The sequence below is a fragment of the Ptychodera flava genome, unplaced genomic scaffold (assembly GCF_041260155.1).
Source record: "Ptychodera flava strain L36383 unplaced genomic scaffold, AS_Pfla_20210202 Scaffold_65__1_contigs__length_701920_pilon, whole genome shotgun sequence".
Taxonomy (NCBI): domain Eukaryota; kingdom Metazoa; phylum Hemichordata; class Enteropneusta; family Ptychoderidae; genus Ptychodera; species Ptychodera flava.
Window position 1 is genome coordinate 318,864 of NW_027248387.1, and position 17,537 is coordinate 336,400.

A 17,537-nucleotide genomic window follows, 5' to 3' on the forward strand; every position below is an offset into this window, starting at 1 on the left:
AAAACGACACTGAAACCCTTGGTGAGGTACTTGGACGTAATCTTTATTCACTGTGATTACGTTCAGATGCACTGACGACGGTGCATAATAAGCTTACCATGCCAACGATACCGAGTTTGACCGATGTGTAAACATAATCACTGCGTCAGATAAAAAAAATGTTCCGTTTTTTTCCGGATCCAATTAGTTCGGAGCAGGAACAATTTTGGATGTCGGACTTTATCAGGCATACAAAATATAATCAGAAACGGACATAATAATTTGATGTTCGGCATCATTGGTTTGGATTTTGGAAATACTTTTTGAAGGTCAGATCATATACCAGAAAATGTTGTGTTATTATTTTTTTTGGGGGGGGGGCAATTTCATTCATTTCAGAGAATTTTGAATATTCAACAGAAAAATGACCGATTTGGTATTTATTATCCTTAATTACCCTTATTGTCATGAAAATTTCCCACTCTTTTGTCCCTCCCTGCGACATAGAATCCCATCAGCTCGCCCATTCAGTCCCTCAAAGCCGTCGACAACCCCTCAAAAATAATGACACAGTCCGCTGGGTGCTTCTGTGGCAGCATAGGGCCAAAACGAACCATAGACCCGACCCTGGCAATCGCATTCACTTTCCTCGGGCACTCATAATAGAAAGAGCTGTCCACGGTACTGTGGCCGATTTGGACAAGGAAAACGTCTGCTGGTCATCAACACATCGAATATTATGTCATGAAATCGGCAATCAAGAACTATTCCGTTTGAAGAAGACATATTCTGTGCAGCGAAACACAGTGAGACATCGGTAAGGTACATAATGTTATTTTGAACTATTTCATCATTGCTATTGGATTGTCTTCGAATTCCATTCCATAGACCATGGGGGTAGAGCCTCACCGATTCAAATGGAGCAACTTTGTTTCAAACAGGAGCAAAGTAAGTGTGGCGACATTGACACTGAACCTACGATATTGTATTCAGAATCTACTGTGTCCAAGGGCAGCCAAAGAGATTATGGAGTTGCGCAGGGGCTAGTGTCAAAATCTTCCAAATTGAAATTAATAATTCACGCTCTAGATACATTAGGGTCTTTGGACGCTATAAATCCCGCGCAATTCCACTCGATTTGGACTATAGCCATATAGCAATGCTGGCGTCACGAAGTACCAGCACGGAATCGACAACATGGTCTAACTCATTTATACGTTTGAAATTTACCCAGTAACTTATCTCCTAGAGATATTCTGCACAATACGCCAATATTCTAATGTATTTCAACCACTTGTAATATCGAGCTGTCTAATCACAGTCTGTGCTTTATTACTGTCGTTGTAATTTATTCAGGCGTGGGTTTGAAACAATAGAATTGTAGCATGCCACGCACGGCGAGTGATATAACGCGATTGATTTGAGTTTGGAGTTTCAGCGTTTGGCACACACGGATTTCTTGATTGTGAAGTACAAGGCGTTTTACTCTAACACACAACATCAAAGTATGTATCGATTGCTGCATGTTTACTTATCATACAGAATCAATACACTTAAGGTAGTGACTCAGTTTGGTTGACACATATTTTCAATCAAAAGTTTCACATAGAAAACAGGGTCTCACACCCAACATGTGGTACATTTTCTAATAGGTCTATATTTGAAGAAGGTAAAAATTTTGTTTAGTTGTCAAAACATGCATTGGTATGTTTGTTTAAGTCAAAAACATGTGATTTTGAATTTTTTCACTTAAAAGAGTATAAGTAAGAATTGGCAGCACCCCTAAGTGATCTGTTAACGGCACTAGACAGCTGGATATACAGGGGGAAAAACCGTGTTTTGGATTTTTGAAATTCGCTTTTGTTTCTGCACAGTGAGCCTTTGAAGTGTGAACTGTCGGATTTTCGCATAAATTATCGGATTTTTGTTCACGTTTGTCAAGTTATCGTCACTTCAGGGGAGATTATCAAAAATCCAATACACGATTTTCCAGGTCTAATCATGAAGTGTTAGCATGCGAAAAATTGGGGAAATCCGCCCACGCGTCGCCGACTTACACTCATTTGAAGGTGCGCATACATAGCAAAAATCGGAACTGAGAAAATCGACGATTTGTGTAAACGTCCCAAAAAATATTTTCGATCTGGGTCTAGGTTAAATATTGGGCATCAGGTTAGAGAATTTCTGACAAGTCCTAAACATTAGTTCGCCTAAAAATGATGAAAATTGTGCGTAGAAACGTGAGGCTGGTCAGCGTCAGCGGTGGGTACTATTTACACGATAAACACTAGAGAGATAATTCAGGGCATAATCTGTTTGTCAAATACGTATCTAGCTTATAATTATATTAACTGTACACTGTTTGGTAACGGTTAGAGTCTGGTTACAAGACGAGAAAAGTTTAAAAAAATCATACAGCCGGAATGGTTTACAGGTCTGCGTTCTGCCGACGACGCGCGCTCGCTCTCTCGCTAGCGCTCGACTTCCGGTCTCACAGCCCGTAATTTATGCACGTACCAAGGGACGATTCAGAATTTACTTCCAGGGGGGGGGGGTGGAGGATTTTCAGGGGGGGCCACCCATTTTTCCCAAGAAAATTTAGGGGGGGGGGCAGACAAAAATACCACAATCTTTTAGGGGGGGCCAAGGAAAAAAATCATCAATTCAATATTTGCCCAGAATTTCTGATCTCTACAAAAGAGAACCATAGATGCTACCTGGGTGACAGATAAACTCAACGTGTTTAGTTAAACTCCTTTAGCTGCCAATTCGGTAATATTCACAGTGCTTTGTTTTATGCATCTACTGCAGTATCTTGTTCTCCTCCCTGAAGCGTCATGAAATGTCCAGTATTTAGCATGTCAACACAAACCATACAGTAAACAATCGGGGTTGTTTTTGTTGAAAAGAGATCTCGAATCAAGTCCAGGCTAGAATTCATTTATCAACAATAACAATGGTCATTTATGTTCACACTGGTATGTTGCTAAATACAGCATTGGGTGTTCTATGTAGTGATAGAATAACAAACAAATGCTGATACACAGAGATGAACATTGAACAAATGCTAAAAATTACAGCAAATATTCAGCATCATCAGGTTGGGTTTACCTTGTAGCTTGTAAAGCAGTGTAAAGTTGCATGATAAAGAAGTGTTAATTTGTGCAAATGTATGCAAATCACCCGATTTCTTGGCTTCTTTTGCCTCCAAATTTCAAAATTTCAGAAGAATATAACTCCACTCCGACTTGGTCAAATTTTCTGAAATTTCACATTATGTTTTTAAATGCTATATAACAAAACGACTATCAATTGGTTTTGTTTGGCAATAAAGCTCTTACATTTTTAAAAAGAGGCATTTTGAATAAGAGGCATTTTAATTTTGCTGATCATGATTTTAATCAATTATTAGAGTGTCAGTCTTTAAACCCCTACAATTTTAAAATGAGGATGGATAATGCCAAATAAAATAGTCGTTTTATTCTACATATACTCTCCTTTCAAGTGAAATATTACATTTCAGAAAATACTGTCTAGTTTTTGACTTAAATTAATTTTTATCATTAATACCAAAATTGAGGTTTTTTACCCCAAATATACACCCACTTCATCCTTTGAGTAACTACTGCTACCATACTAAACTTTAGAGTCTCTACTTTTTGAAAATATATGGTATGAGGGGGTTCCTTGTCATCTTTGATGAGAATATTGCTTTGAAAAAAACTGTTGGCAACATGCAGCTCCACCTTAATTCAAAACAAAACGACTTGCTACTCTGCCACTTCTTAAAGTAACATGGTCACGTTGGTTCTCTGGGATTTCGTCAGTTCAGTGTCTGTGTCACTATTATATTCAGAACCAACACCATCATCATCACTCTCAATGACTCCATTGACAGAGATTTCCAATTCAGAGTCACTGCTATCTGACTCTGACTCATCTGTGACATAAGTTGTTACATCTTTCCCTGACAGTTTTCTTAAATTGAATGAAGGTTGTGCATGTATATGTGCGGTTATAATTTGAACTTTTTCAGCTTTCAATTTTTTTTGTTTTGGTAATTTATGTTTATCAAGGTATTTATCTAATTCTTTTACGTTTAAATTTTGAAGGTTCCCACTCAAGAGCAACTTTAACCAGTCATAGTCCTCGTATTTTTTATCCTCTCTTCTTTTCTGCTCCTTTTTCTATGTTTCATTCTCATCAATTTTACCCTTTCTAAATTTTTTAAATGTTCTACATAACTTTTACAGTGCTTACATCTACTATAAAGTTTTTTGAAAATAAATTTATGGCCGTCTCATCTTCAAGTTGCTTTTCAGCGAATAGTTTTTTAATGTTGAAAATAAAAGTATTATGTATTACTGTCAAAAATATATGGTGAAAAATTTACAAAAGGGTTGATTTTCCAATAATCCTGTATGTGCATCCAGAAGATCATGTGGCTCTGCATCAATGCTATGGTGTCGGATTGTTGAAATATTGTGTACACAAGAAATTTGCTGTAGTCCAAGAAGTGATCTCAGTGTGTATGAGGCTAGGAGAAATATGGATAGGCTTACACATTGTGTATTGATGCTAATACTTTTGTGTCCCATTCATTCTGATATGTATAATCAAAGATTTCTCGGTGGTGGCTGGCAGAAAAGGCAAAAAAACAAATTAACATGTATTGTTTCATGTCATCTGAAAACATGCGCATCATGACTATTTTAAGATTAAAGTTTGTAAAAATTTGAAATATGAATGCTCTGTCAATTTTGAAAAATACTGCTGACAAAATGTGAACTTTGACTTACACAGGGTTATCTGCATTTTAATATGAACATTGGATTGTTAATGGAATGAGCAGAATAACATGTGAATTCATGTTTTTGATAAGGTGTTTTGTTCAAGAAATGATCTAAAATATTCCTCAGCATTGTTGCTTTCCGTGGCAGCTACTTGGTTTTATGACAACCAAATAAGAAAAAAAGAGAATTAAAAACAAGTTGGCTTTCACCAATTTTAATTCCTAATGTTTAAAACTTTCACCGTGAGTCTGCATTCAGCATCATCAAATGAAAATGTATGCTGAACTTGTGCATGTACATATACATCTTACTTTCCAGAAATATCTGGATATCTGCAAATGATGTACAATTAAACTTCTAGATATATATCACTTTGCCAATTATCTGCTCCTCTGATTTCCTGTTCACCATTTCTAACTGACATCTTTGCTTGTCTTTGTGTGCATCATTTGTATCAGTGAGACATAACGAAAAACGTATTCATATTGAGTAATTAACTTTTCTTCAGAAATTTACAACCAGATATGTTTATTGCTACCTTTCCAAAAGTGTGCCACTTGCAGTCCCTGCAAATCATTCTTTTTATAGTCACATAACCCTGAAATGATTTGTTATATCATCGATTAAATGTCCACTACAGTTCCTGCAACTTGTTAGACTGGATATGTCTATAGTGTATAAGCATGCATGTATATATTAGGGGGGGGGGCATGAAAAAAAACACGAAAGATGAGGGGGGGGGGCAATAGATTTTTTCTATAATTTACTAGGGGGGGCCGTGGAAAAAAATCACCTAGAAAATAGAAAATCCTCCACCCTCCCCCTGGAAGTAAATTCTGAATCGTCCCCAAGTGTGAAATGGTTGCCCAGTTCATTTTAGTGCCGATTTTTGTGCCTATAGTACAAGACGTCACTTGCTTGCTTGCTTGCTTTCGGAGATGAGACGACCAACTCTCGATGCTCTAAAAAATTCTGTAGTTGAGAAGTTCAAGGAATGCGGGCAAGTGCACTTGTTTTTGTGGTTTTCACATGTGATCTGCTGCAGTCCTTTTGCTCACCATAAAAAATGACCGGGTTTTCGTGCGCTATTTCGCTTTCCACTGTGACATGTACTATTATGGCCTCGGGTATGAAACCAAAATCAACTTCAGTTACACGTAAAAGTGATAAAAACGACTGAGGCGATACTCGACAGATTCACTCATTGTAAAATTGAAACGGTGACATATCGTGACACCCAGCGACACTCTCTTGACCACAGATAGAAATTGACAGGCAACGATCGTGAAGCGACGTTTCGCGTACGTTGCTGTGCTCTAGACCGACATAACAGTGTCGGATTGACAAATTGGACAAACCATGCTTCCTACATCCATGGACAAACTAAGTCCAAGACAGTCCAAGATATGGGCTGCTGTTATAGAACCATATTTTCCAGTGAAGATTAAATAGATTCTCTTTGGACGGCAGTGTAATCTATAGCCCGGCGTACGATGCTATGTGTTCCGCTACAGCTAATCGCCTCGCTCACCACAACCCTGCAAAGACCCGTACGTAGGGTCGGTGACTTCAAATCCATTTTGGGACTTGACGTAAAAAGCCAAATTACTGTCGAAATTCAGCGTTCTTGGGCCCAAGTCGTATCCCTGCCTACCTCAGCTACTCGATCGCTTCCAAAAATGCCAGTCTTTTATTCACTTTTCGTAAATAACCGTCGATGTCGGCAACTCTCTCGCTAGCCCTGTGTACGATGCTGTGTGTTAGCTGTAGCGGCCAACACACAACATCGCGTCCATCAGCTTTCCATTTTGCTTCTTCGGCCCCCGTTTGCGTTTTCTACACTGCTTATTACTGCCGGCAGTCTAGTCATCAGCCATGTTGGATAGCGTATCTTATGAAGACGTGCGCGCATGCGCAACATGGTGCGTAAAAATTTACATAATCTCCTCAAGGTATAACGATAACGCTGACAGTAATCCGGACCGTTAAAACAAAAAGAAAATAATAACTCGCGCAGTGGTTAGAAGGCCGTGTTTTCACTAAAATTTATGACATTTTCCAGTACAATGTTATCTCACAGTTTTCTCTAATAAAAAGATCATATTTCAGGGGTTCATAATATGAAATAATCACAAAATCGCTAAAATTTACAAAGGAACCCTAGTCACTACCTTAAGTAGAACTTTCAACTCTCGAAAAAGTTTTTTTTTTCCTGATTCAGACGTCGACGTATAAAAGGCTTAAACTTCGGCCATGGCCCGTGTTACACCGTAAGCCTCGTTCGTTTATTTTGGCTTTCCTCTCGCCATTGCCCATAACTATAGAAATAACGGGCGATGCGATGACCGTTAACGTTTATTTATTGGCAAGGGCGAAAGAAAAGCCAAAAATTAACGCGGGGGGCTTGTCGAGCCCGTTAATTTTGGTTTCACTCGCCCGCGCCCATTAATACACGCTAATGGTTAGCGTGGAGTCTGTTATTTCTATTATCAACAAACTCAAGAAACCGCTAAAATTTACGAAAATTTCCCACGCGAAAGACAACGCCCCAAGAACTTGTATTACAGAAATGTGATGCATTCACTGAACAGTGTGTAGTGCAGAATGCGACGCAATGTCACGCACCCTGTAAAAATTTTGGAAATCCGGAGATTTGTTTTGAAATAGTCTCAAAACGTGGCCCATAAATGCTCCATTTTTTGTGATAGAATATGATCACAATTTGCGTTTAATCTGTAAAGTTACGATGTTTACGATATTCATAGTCACAGGCACGTAAACAAACAATTACTATAGAAATAACGGACGACGCGCTGTCCATTAACGGTTATTTCTGGGCGAGGGCAAGAGGAAGGTCAAAAATTAACGCGCGAGGCTTGCCGAGCCCGTTAATTTGGCTTTCCTCGATTGTCTCTCTTTTAAACTAAATTCTAAACCGTCTTTAAGTGATATTACAATATTACCTTACGAGAACACGTTTCCTTTCTTAAAACATGCAGAAAATGTACTTATATCAAACTTTTTTCGAAATTTCCTTTTTTATCACCACATTTCATACATAATCATAATTTACAACGTATGGAATCATAATCGACGTAATGAAATTATTCAGTAGTGAATCAATGGTTATATCTAAACTTTTACATTGCACTCGCTCTCTCTCTCTCTCTCCTCTCTCTCTCTCTCTCTCTCTCTCTCTCTCTCTCTCTCTCTCTCTCTCTCTCTCTCTCTCTGACATCAAGATTTTACACTTGAACTTTTGTTGAATGAAGGATTTGATTTAAACGAACGCATATCTTTTGCGGACTTTTTATGACAAATGACAATCTCACATTGTCCTTATAGTGGTGCGGCATAACCAAAATTTTCATAACAATTGTGCATTTTGTGATAAAAGCATGAAATTTGGTACGAATGTAGATTATCATGATATGAATCAATTTGGATACCGAGCCACCACGGATTGAGCCTCGTTCTGGTGTGGCGGCCATTTTTAAATATGGCAACCATCAGTCACTATAAAATCCCATAGTTGCTGCTCTACAGATGATTCTGTGGAGAATGAAGGACGTATTTCCATCATAAATGCCTTTTAAGATTACAATTTGCATATTTTTTTGTTTTAAAATGAATTTTAATACCGATCCCTCACAGGTAGAGCCTCGTTCTGGTGTGGCGGCCATTTTTAAATATGACGACCATCAATTACTGTAAAATCCCGTAGTTGCTGCTCTTACGGATGATTCTGCAGTGAATAGTGGATGTATTACCATCATAAATGCATATTAAGATTACTATTTGCATTTTTTATTGTTTTATAATTTCATTTTACCGGAAAAACGGGTTCTCTTAATAAAGTTATAGACAATATGTTTGCAACAAGGCAGAAGTGGAAGATTCAAAATTGTCAATTTGAATGTTTTATACGATGATCAGCTGTCAGCTGTTCTGTGTAGTTAGACTATCAGAAGGTACTATTCAGAGTTTTTTTTATTTTATTCTTATTTGTAATCGTTGATGCACCAGTTTTAAACATTTTTAGAGTTGTAGCTGGTACGTGCGACACTCATGTAGGTTTTACAAATAGGCCTAGATCGACCCATGGCTGTGGTGGGGAGAGTATGATGCGTCCGAGTGTAAAAACAGCCTGTTCCATGTTCCTCCAATGGATGGAGTGTTCTTGAGTAGAAATATTGAATATGTGCAATATTTTGACATTGACTAATTATCTTTTCTAATTGTTATAAGTCAGCCATTGACAAGTTCTGCAGGGTGTTAAACCACAAGGCCTGACACGGAAAATTGAGGGGGAATTTGACCCAATCTCTCACTCTTGTTCATCTACATTCACGCGTAGGCCTACATACCAAAAAGCACAATGATATTTACTGTATAACAAACCTTCTAGTTTTAAACTTAAAAACAATAACATTTTGGGCGGAAATCTCTTATATATCCCCATAATTGTCAATGTTAGAGATTTATCATGTAACTACAATTAGTACATAAGTGCAGCCGTTTAAATTTTACCACATGGAGAACACGATTATATTTTTATATTATTTTTCGGCTATATGTACTATATTTTATACATTACTTTTCATAATTCATTTCACATGAAACTGATCTTGTGTAATTTGATATCTATTTCATAATTTAGATATTGGTTTTAGAGTTATTTCAATGTCAATGGTCTGTTGCATAAATATATATATGGATTCATGCCTATAATATTTTGAACATGGTATATTTTGGTTCTAATTTCTTGGTCGTACATAATTTGTTGTTGAAATGCAAAAACGTGGAACCATAAATTAAATTGTATTACTCCACTTTCTTTTGTTTTAACAAACATGAAAGGTAGGGAAAGCAAAGCTAAAGCACAATGCTGCACTTTTGTCAGTCATGTCCGTGCTTTGCACTCCCCGGACATGCCGGATCTCTGCTTGCTTTTACATGGCTAGTCAGCTGGCGAGTGTTTTATTCCTTTCCATGGTGTTTACATAGGCTAAGACAACAAGTTTAAACGGCAATCCTAAATATTTGCCAATCATTTTCTTTTTATCCACGTGACACATACACCCAAGACCTAAGCAAGGTAGTGTTGGCTGGCCAATTATCTGATCAAATGGGAACCTTCCTATACAAACAGTGACATTCCAGTCCAGATTGAAACATAAACCTTAGAGATTTTACGCAGTTCAGTATTCACAATAAATCATTTGCACATTCAGTAACACACAAATTACAGAAAAGCTATTACCAATTTTTGAACGTTTTGAACATGTCAGCCCAGCTAAATCTGAACTACTTTATAAAGTATACTGAGTGTAGAAGCAATAATGAGATCGATCAAGTATCAGATACATGCTTTTAGAACATCCTTTGATTTAATTCGTAAAGATTAGAAAAGATAATTAGATCGGTTCAATATCGGATATATCCTGAAAATATTTTACTGAAGAATGCCATAAAGTACTTAAGAATGGCTAGCTAAATTTCTGCTTATTTAAATGAAGTTTAGAAATTATCATTAGAGCAGCTAAATATTGGACATATCCCTATTTTTGTTAATGAAGAAAGCCAAGCTATATGAGATATCTTCAGACACTTATGCTAATTTATGAATTTTAGAAATGATAATTAGAGCAGCTAAATATCAGGTATATCTATTCCATAATATTTTGTTAATGAAGAAAGTCCAGCTTTCGGATATATCTATACAAGTTTTTTCTTCAGGAACGCCCAGGTAATTTTGATGTAATGTATAATGCTTTGAAACGATTATTGGATCAGCTAATCTGTTGAATTAGCTGTGCTCATTGATACAGTTTAGAAAACAAAACCTTTAAAGGCTCAATTCCGCACCTTGCTTGTCATTCAGTTGGTTGTACAATTCAGTGTAATGCCTTTCTTTTTTCATCCCCATTACAGCTAGTAGAACACATACCATAATTAGTTTTGAAAAATTGTTCTGCCAAAAATATTTAATTAGAGTTCCACAAAAGAACTTTTCAGGTCAAATCTTACAAAACAAACTTGAAACAAAATAATTTAATAAGCAATGCCGATAATATTTTGAGATTATCCGTGACTATGATTTTGGCTGACTTCTTTCATAAAGACTTGTTTGATAAAAATTTATATGTTTCAGGAAATGTGCCGTATCTGTGTACCCCTAGAAATATGATCCCAGTGGCGACTAAATTATATTAAGTTCACTTTATATTTGAAATACATCTGATACAAACAAAACGGATTTCATATAAGCATTATATTGCCTTCTGTATTGTGTGGAGCAAAAACAAATGGTAGAACGTAAGATAAACCGTAAATTGAAATGCAATCTTTTTGGGTATTAGGTAAGTCTTGGTCCTATTTCAAGAAAACTGTAATGGATATTTGTATATTACAAAAGGTCACCTTAAAGAAAAATAAATCGCTTTACTAATGATACCCCACAACCAGGTTATGTATAAGTTAGGCTCGGCATATGACTTAAACAAAGACTTAAACAAAAATGTTCGTGGGTCTCGAAATCGTGATTTTGCGGTACCCTTCAACATATGACTGTGACAGCTGTTGCGTCCTAATATTTTTTCAGTTAAAAGTCTATTTCATATTTGTGACATGGCCTCATAGCAAATAAAACACATTTCACACAAGGCATTGCCCAAAAGTCTGTTTCGTAATTGTGACAGGTTCTTATAGCAGATTTCATACAAGGCATTACCCTTTATTATATGTCTAGGTTAAAAAATGGTAGAATTTGACGTTTAACAAAAGAGATGCGATTCACAATACTTTGACTTTACAATTCCCTTTTCCAATGCTTTTTCTGTTAAAAGTCTCTTTCATATTTTGATATGTCTCCGTAGCAAATAAAACAGATTGCATATAGAGAATTGCCCTTTTTAATATGTTTAGGTAAAAATTTGTAGAATTTGAGATAAACAGTGACAGTAATTTGCAATATAAAGTTTGGGATATAGGGTAAGTTTTGGTCATATTTTATAAAAGCTATGGAAGATATTGCATATTAAAATATGTCGTCTAAAAGAAGAATAAAATCCCTTTCCAATGTTAGCCCACAAGCTAGGTTATGTAAAAAAGTAAGCTCAGCAGATGACTTACAAGAAGACAGGTTAAACGAAAATGCTTGCGAGTTGGCAATACTGTAATTTTGCTGTACCCTTCAAAGTATGACCGGTAGACCTATAGCATCCCAATATTTTTCCTATCAAAAGTCTATTTCACATTTTGACATGTCCTTGTAGCAAATAAAGATAAAAAATTGGTAGAATTTCAGATTTTTGGGGTATTGGGTAAGTTTTGGTCCCATTTCATAAAAACATCTATCGAAGATATTGCATATATTACATATGTCATTTTAAAGAGGACTAAATTTCCATTCTTATGATATCCGACAAGTCAGATTACGTTAAAAAAACTTAGCAGATGACTTACAAGTACTATAAGAAAAAAGCACATGGATAACAAAATGGTTATTTTGCCGTACCGTTCAAAAGTCGACCATAACAGTTATTATGTTCCTATATTTTTTCTGTCAAAATTCTATTTCGTATTCTTGGGATCCCAAGGCTTCTAAAAAGATAGGTTTGATATCCCGGGGATGCAAGTAGACCCCTCTGGCCCACGGCCTAACATTTCTTGACTGCTTACATAGCGTCATCCTTTTATAGACTCTAATACCGTGCATTTTATGCATAAGAATTGTGTTTTTGCCTGTTATTACCAATTTAACAAGTCGGTTGGTGAAGAAAATTTAAAAGAATTTTCAAATAACTCTTTTCACAGTTTCTTATTGAAATTATTCAACCTAAAGTTACCCAACGACGTATGTAGTTGACATTTACTAGATGGAGAAATACCTGTCTGACAGCCATTTTGGAAAAATGGTTGCCATGGCAACGCTTTGGTAGATTTTCAGTGGCTCGGTATCTGAATTTGTTCAGCACATATTAAGACACATCTGAGCCAAGTTTGGTGCTTTTATCACAAAATGCACAATGGGTTTGCCATGCCGCACCACTAATACACAGGTACTATCACTGCATGCAACTTATAAAATGTTCATAAAGCCGTGTAAACAGTGTAATGCATGCTAAAGGATACTTCGTGAAATATTTCAACTGTAAACCTGAAAATTTTGCACTTCTAAGAATAACACAAAAATCACGACAATCACATTTTCCCAGCACTTTGACGGAAGAACGTCTACATACTCATTCCACTTATGCTTGTATTTCAGAATACTTAAAAAAACGTCTGTTGTACGGAGTTATTTTCATTAAGTTCAACCAAAAGGGAATAAATCTGCAGAAAAATGACAAGTCTTTTGTCGGAGGAAGAACATGACAAAAAGTCACGTGATGGAAAGGAAAGGCAATTTGTTTGTGAAGAAAGTGGTAAAAGTTTTACACAGAATGAAGACATGAAATACCACACACTGGATCATATTTATGAGCGGCAGTTTGTGTGCAAAGTGTGCGGTAAAGACTTCAGCAGCAGAGAATCCCTCAAAATCCACGTCAGGATACATACAGGTGAAAAGCCGTACGTCTGCAAAGTATGTAGTAAGGGGTTTACACAGAGTGGAAGTCTACAAAATCACACAAGGACACATACAAATGAAAAGCCATTTGTCTGCGAAGTGTGTGGGAGGGATTCGCACAGAGTGGAAGTCTACAAAATCATACAAGGATACATACAAATGAAAAGCCCTTTGTCTGCAAAGTGTGTGGGAAGCGTTTTGCAACAAGCGGACATCGAACAGCTCACATGAGGACACATACAAATGAAAAGCCGTTTGTCTGCGAAGTGTGTGGGAAGGGATTTGCACAGTGTGGACATCTGAAAGATCACACCAGGATACATACAAATGAAAAGCCATTTGTCTGCAAAGTGTGTGGGATGTGTTTTGCAACAAACAGATATCGAACATCTCACATGAGGACACATACTAATGAAAAGCCATTTGGCTGTGAAGTGTGTGGGAAGGGATTTGCACGGAATGGAAGTCTAAAAGATCACATGAGGATACATACAAATGAAAAGCATTCGTCTGCATAGAGTGTGGGAAGCGATTTGCATGGGCAGGAAATCTTAAAAATCACATCAGTACACATACAAAGGAAAAGCCATTTGTCTGTGTAGTGTGCGGGAAGGCTTTTGCTCGGAGTGAAAATCTAAAAAATCACATCAGGATACATACAAATGAAAAGCCATTTGTCTGCGAAGTGTGTGGTAAGGGTTGTACAAGAAAGGAAGATCTAAAAGTTCACATCAGGACACATACAAATGAAAAGCCATTTATATGCGAAGTGTGTGGGAAGGGTTTTGTACGGGGATGGAATCTAAAGGTTCACATCAGGACACATACAAATGAATAGCCATTCGTTTGCAAAGTGTGTGGCAAAAGCTATTCACACAGTGAAGTCTCGCATATCATAAGACGACACACAAAGAAATGAACAATTTGTTTGAAAAATGTGTGGTAAGAAATTACCACTCATTCTTTGACTGAATTGATTCAAATGAAATGCCATCTGTGAAATCCTTGATTAGAAAATTACCTAGAATTGTGTTTTCCAACAAAGTTGATTCCACCCCCAAAAGAGGGGTATACATTTAGTAGATTCAACGTTAGAGATACGCAGCTTACATTTCGTCTACATGCAATGTTGCGTCCGTTTTCTGTAATCTTTCATCAGTCATATCCTGTCAACTTTGACCTTCTTCTTAGAAACAGTTTTAAAAAATCCTATCATATAAATAGATCGGTATGACTTACTTTTCATTTGTCAACATGATGAAGAGATTTGCCTTATGTACGTATGTCTGTCTGGATTGATGGAGGGATGGACGGACGAAGGGACGGACCACTGTACATATTAAACTGATTTTGGTATTGTGATGCCATATGCGGTGTAGATGTGTTGTCTTAAAATGAACCTGTCAGTCTCATAAATATATGCAAATGAGGTAGAAGATAATGTGAAAACGGCCAAAAGTCAAGAACTTAGGCAACACTTATTTAGCTGTTGGTTTGATGTCAATATTAGCTGCTTTCTATTTTAAGTTATGTTTTTCTATTTTTGCCATATTTGTAAAAGCATCTTCTTTCTTCTTCTCTCAAAAAATGGTCCGATTGCTTTCAAATTTGGTACACGGGTGAAATGGTGTAGGTCATTCATCCAAATTCAGGTACTGCCTGTGTGAATGGTTTTATTGTGCTGTTTAATGCTGATATGTTATTTATATATTAATGATACAATTCTCGAAAATTTAAGGTAAATAGTATTTTAAATTAATCGACTTATATTGTATGTAACACTTGTACTGTAAAAGCCCGATCAATTCAACCGGAAAAAAAATATGATTTTATATCATCGAATTATAGAAAATCAATAAAGCCGAAATAATTTGTGTCGAATTATTACAGATTTCCTTTTAATCGACAATGCATAAGTGATATGCTTACCATCTTGGATGATTGAAAAACATAAAGGCAACTATCCTGAAGACAACACTTAAACATATTCTGTACCGTACATAGTATTGTTCTCTGTAGGTTATCAAAAATCAAATGTTCAAAATACTTTGTCAAGATAAGTTGGTCGAATTAGAAAGTCCCAAATTCCACCTGTAGTCGGATTGGTAAGAATAAAATAAAATTAAGTTTTCTGGAAAACAGCGCGGTAGAATAAAAGGAGTTGTCAAATTGATAGCGTGTTATGGTAAATCTGGCCATATGATCTTTATAAGCATGGAATGTTTACTTTAGTCAGAATGCAATAAACTCTTGTTTACATTATTATAAGCGACGGTATCAATTGGTGCAAGCCGATGTTTATAGGTTGGGCATATATGGGAGGTTATATTTTGTAAAAATGTATGTATGTAATGTGTCTGTCTGTCTGCATGTATTTATGCATGCAAGCAGGTATGTATGTTTGTATGTATGTATGTATGTATGTATGTATGTATGTATGTATGTATGTATGTATGTATGTATGTATGTGTGTGTGTGTGTGTGTGTGTGTGTGTGTGTGTGTGCATGCATGCATGCTGCATGCATGCATGCATGCTGCATGGCATGCATGTATGTATGTATGTATGTATGTATGTATGTATGTATGTATGTATGTATGTATGTATGTATGTATGTATGTATGTATGTATGTATGTATGTCCTTGCAACTTGGAAACCAAAGATTCAGGTTGCCGTGAAATTTCGGTATACAGCACAATCATAAAAAGATTTATAGGTGAATAGATTTTTGTGGATTTGGTGTGGTCTCCAAAATGAATGGTTATTTGCATATTTAATGAATTAAACCATTAGACTTATACTGTAAATGTACTTCACCAAATTTGATGAAACCACCCAGGTACTCAAACTTTTTTTATATTCGTCCTAATAGTATGGTGGACGTGCTTACCTAATTTAAGCGAATTTGCATATTACTTAATAAACTTCTCTCATTTGTCTCTATCAGTATTGAGTGTACCGATTTCGACTAGACAACCGCTAAATATTGATCGTACATAGGTCTGCTGATGTTTTATGTTTATGACTAGGACAGTCTTATCATGAGATCATTTGTATATTTAGTAAATTTGATTAATTAGCTAGGATATGTTAATATTCAGGTCACAGATTTTGAGCGTACCTCTACTATCGTTTGATCCTACATGTTCATTATGTAATAAGTAATTACAAGTGCATATTTAAAGGGACAAAGTCGGCCATTTTTCATGAATTTTGTTTCATGTGAGATACTAGTTATGTTGCTTCACATGTTGAAATTTACTGAATGAATGGGTGACCATGCATATATTCAACCCCGGTTTTAGACAAAGTAAATGAAACCATCGCGAAAATGAATTAAAGGTCATGACCATTAATTCATTTTCACGATGGTTTTATTGACTTTGTCTAAAACGAGGTCGAATATCTTCATGGTCATCCATTCATTCAGTATCTTTCAACATGTCAACAATATAAGTATTATCTCGCATCAAACAAAATTCCTGAAAAATGGCCGACGTTGTCCCTTTAATGAATTTCTCTAATTATGCTCGTTATCAATAGTGAGCTCACGAATTTTGGTGTGACCTTAGTTACATATTGATCATACCTGGTGTTAGTTGTAGAAAAGTTCAGCTGACAAATACAACATTGATAAATGACGTGTGTTTACCTCAAACATATGATAATACGCTATTTTCAATCGCGACCGAAGTCACAACATACGGCATCCAGTCACCTAGTGGAGAAGCAACAGACAGACTGCTGGGCCATATCCCAACCCTCAAAAATACTATTTTGCAAATTGAACGTTCAAAACAAGGATAGCTAGTGGTTCATTGTCATGTTATGACCGGCCGTCTACCTAGCTGAGTCGATGGTGGCGTTCATCAGCTTGCACTATAGCGACTGTCGTCGTGCTTTCACGTTTTAACGAGGCAACAAGTTTATCATTGTTCAATCTTACTTTCGCTGAGCTGTCAAGAATAGGAATCACACGCCTTTTAGCTAATAGCTTATTCAGCATTGCTCTCATTCGTAGCGAAAATTCGTCTTCAATACTGACCGAAGTTCCCTTCAACTTAAACATTTCTTAGTTGGTCCTCGTCTTTGAAGAATGTAAACGTTGCAACAACCATGTACTCGTTCAAATATTATGTCCTTTGCGATACCTAGTTTTTCCCTGATTAAATCTTTCTCTGTGTTCTCGG

At 36.5% G+C, this 17,537-nt stretch overlaps 1 pseudogene; it reads left to right on the forward strand.

Annotated features, from left to right (window-relative positions):
- Positions 1–584: 584 nt before the first annotated feature.
- Positions 585–14,266, forward strand: LOC139128692 (gastrula zinc finger protein XlCGF57.1-like; annotated as a pseudogene).
- Positions 14,267–17,537: the final 3,271 nt, after the last annotated feature.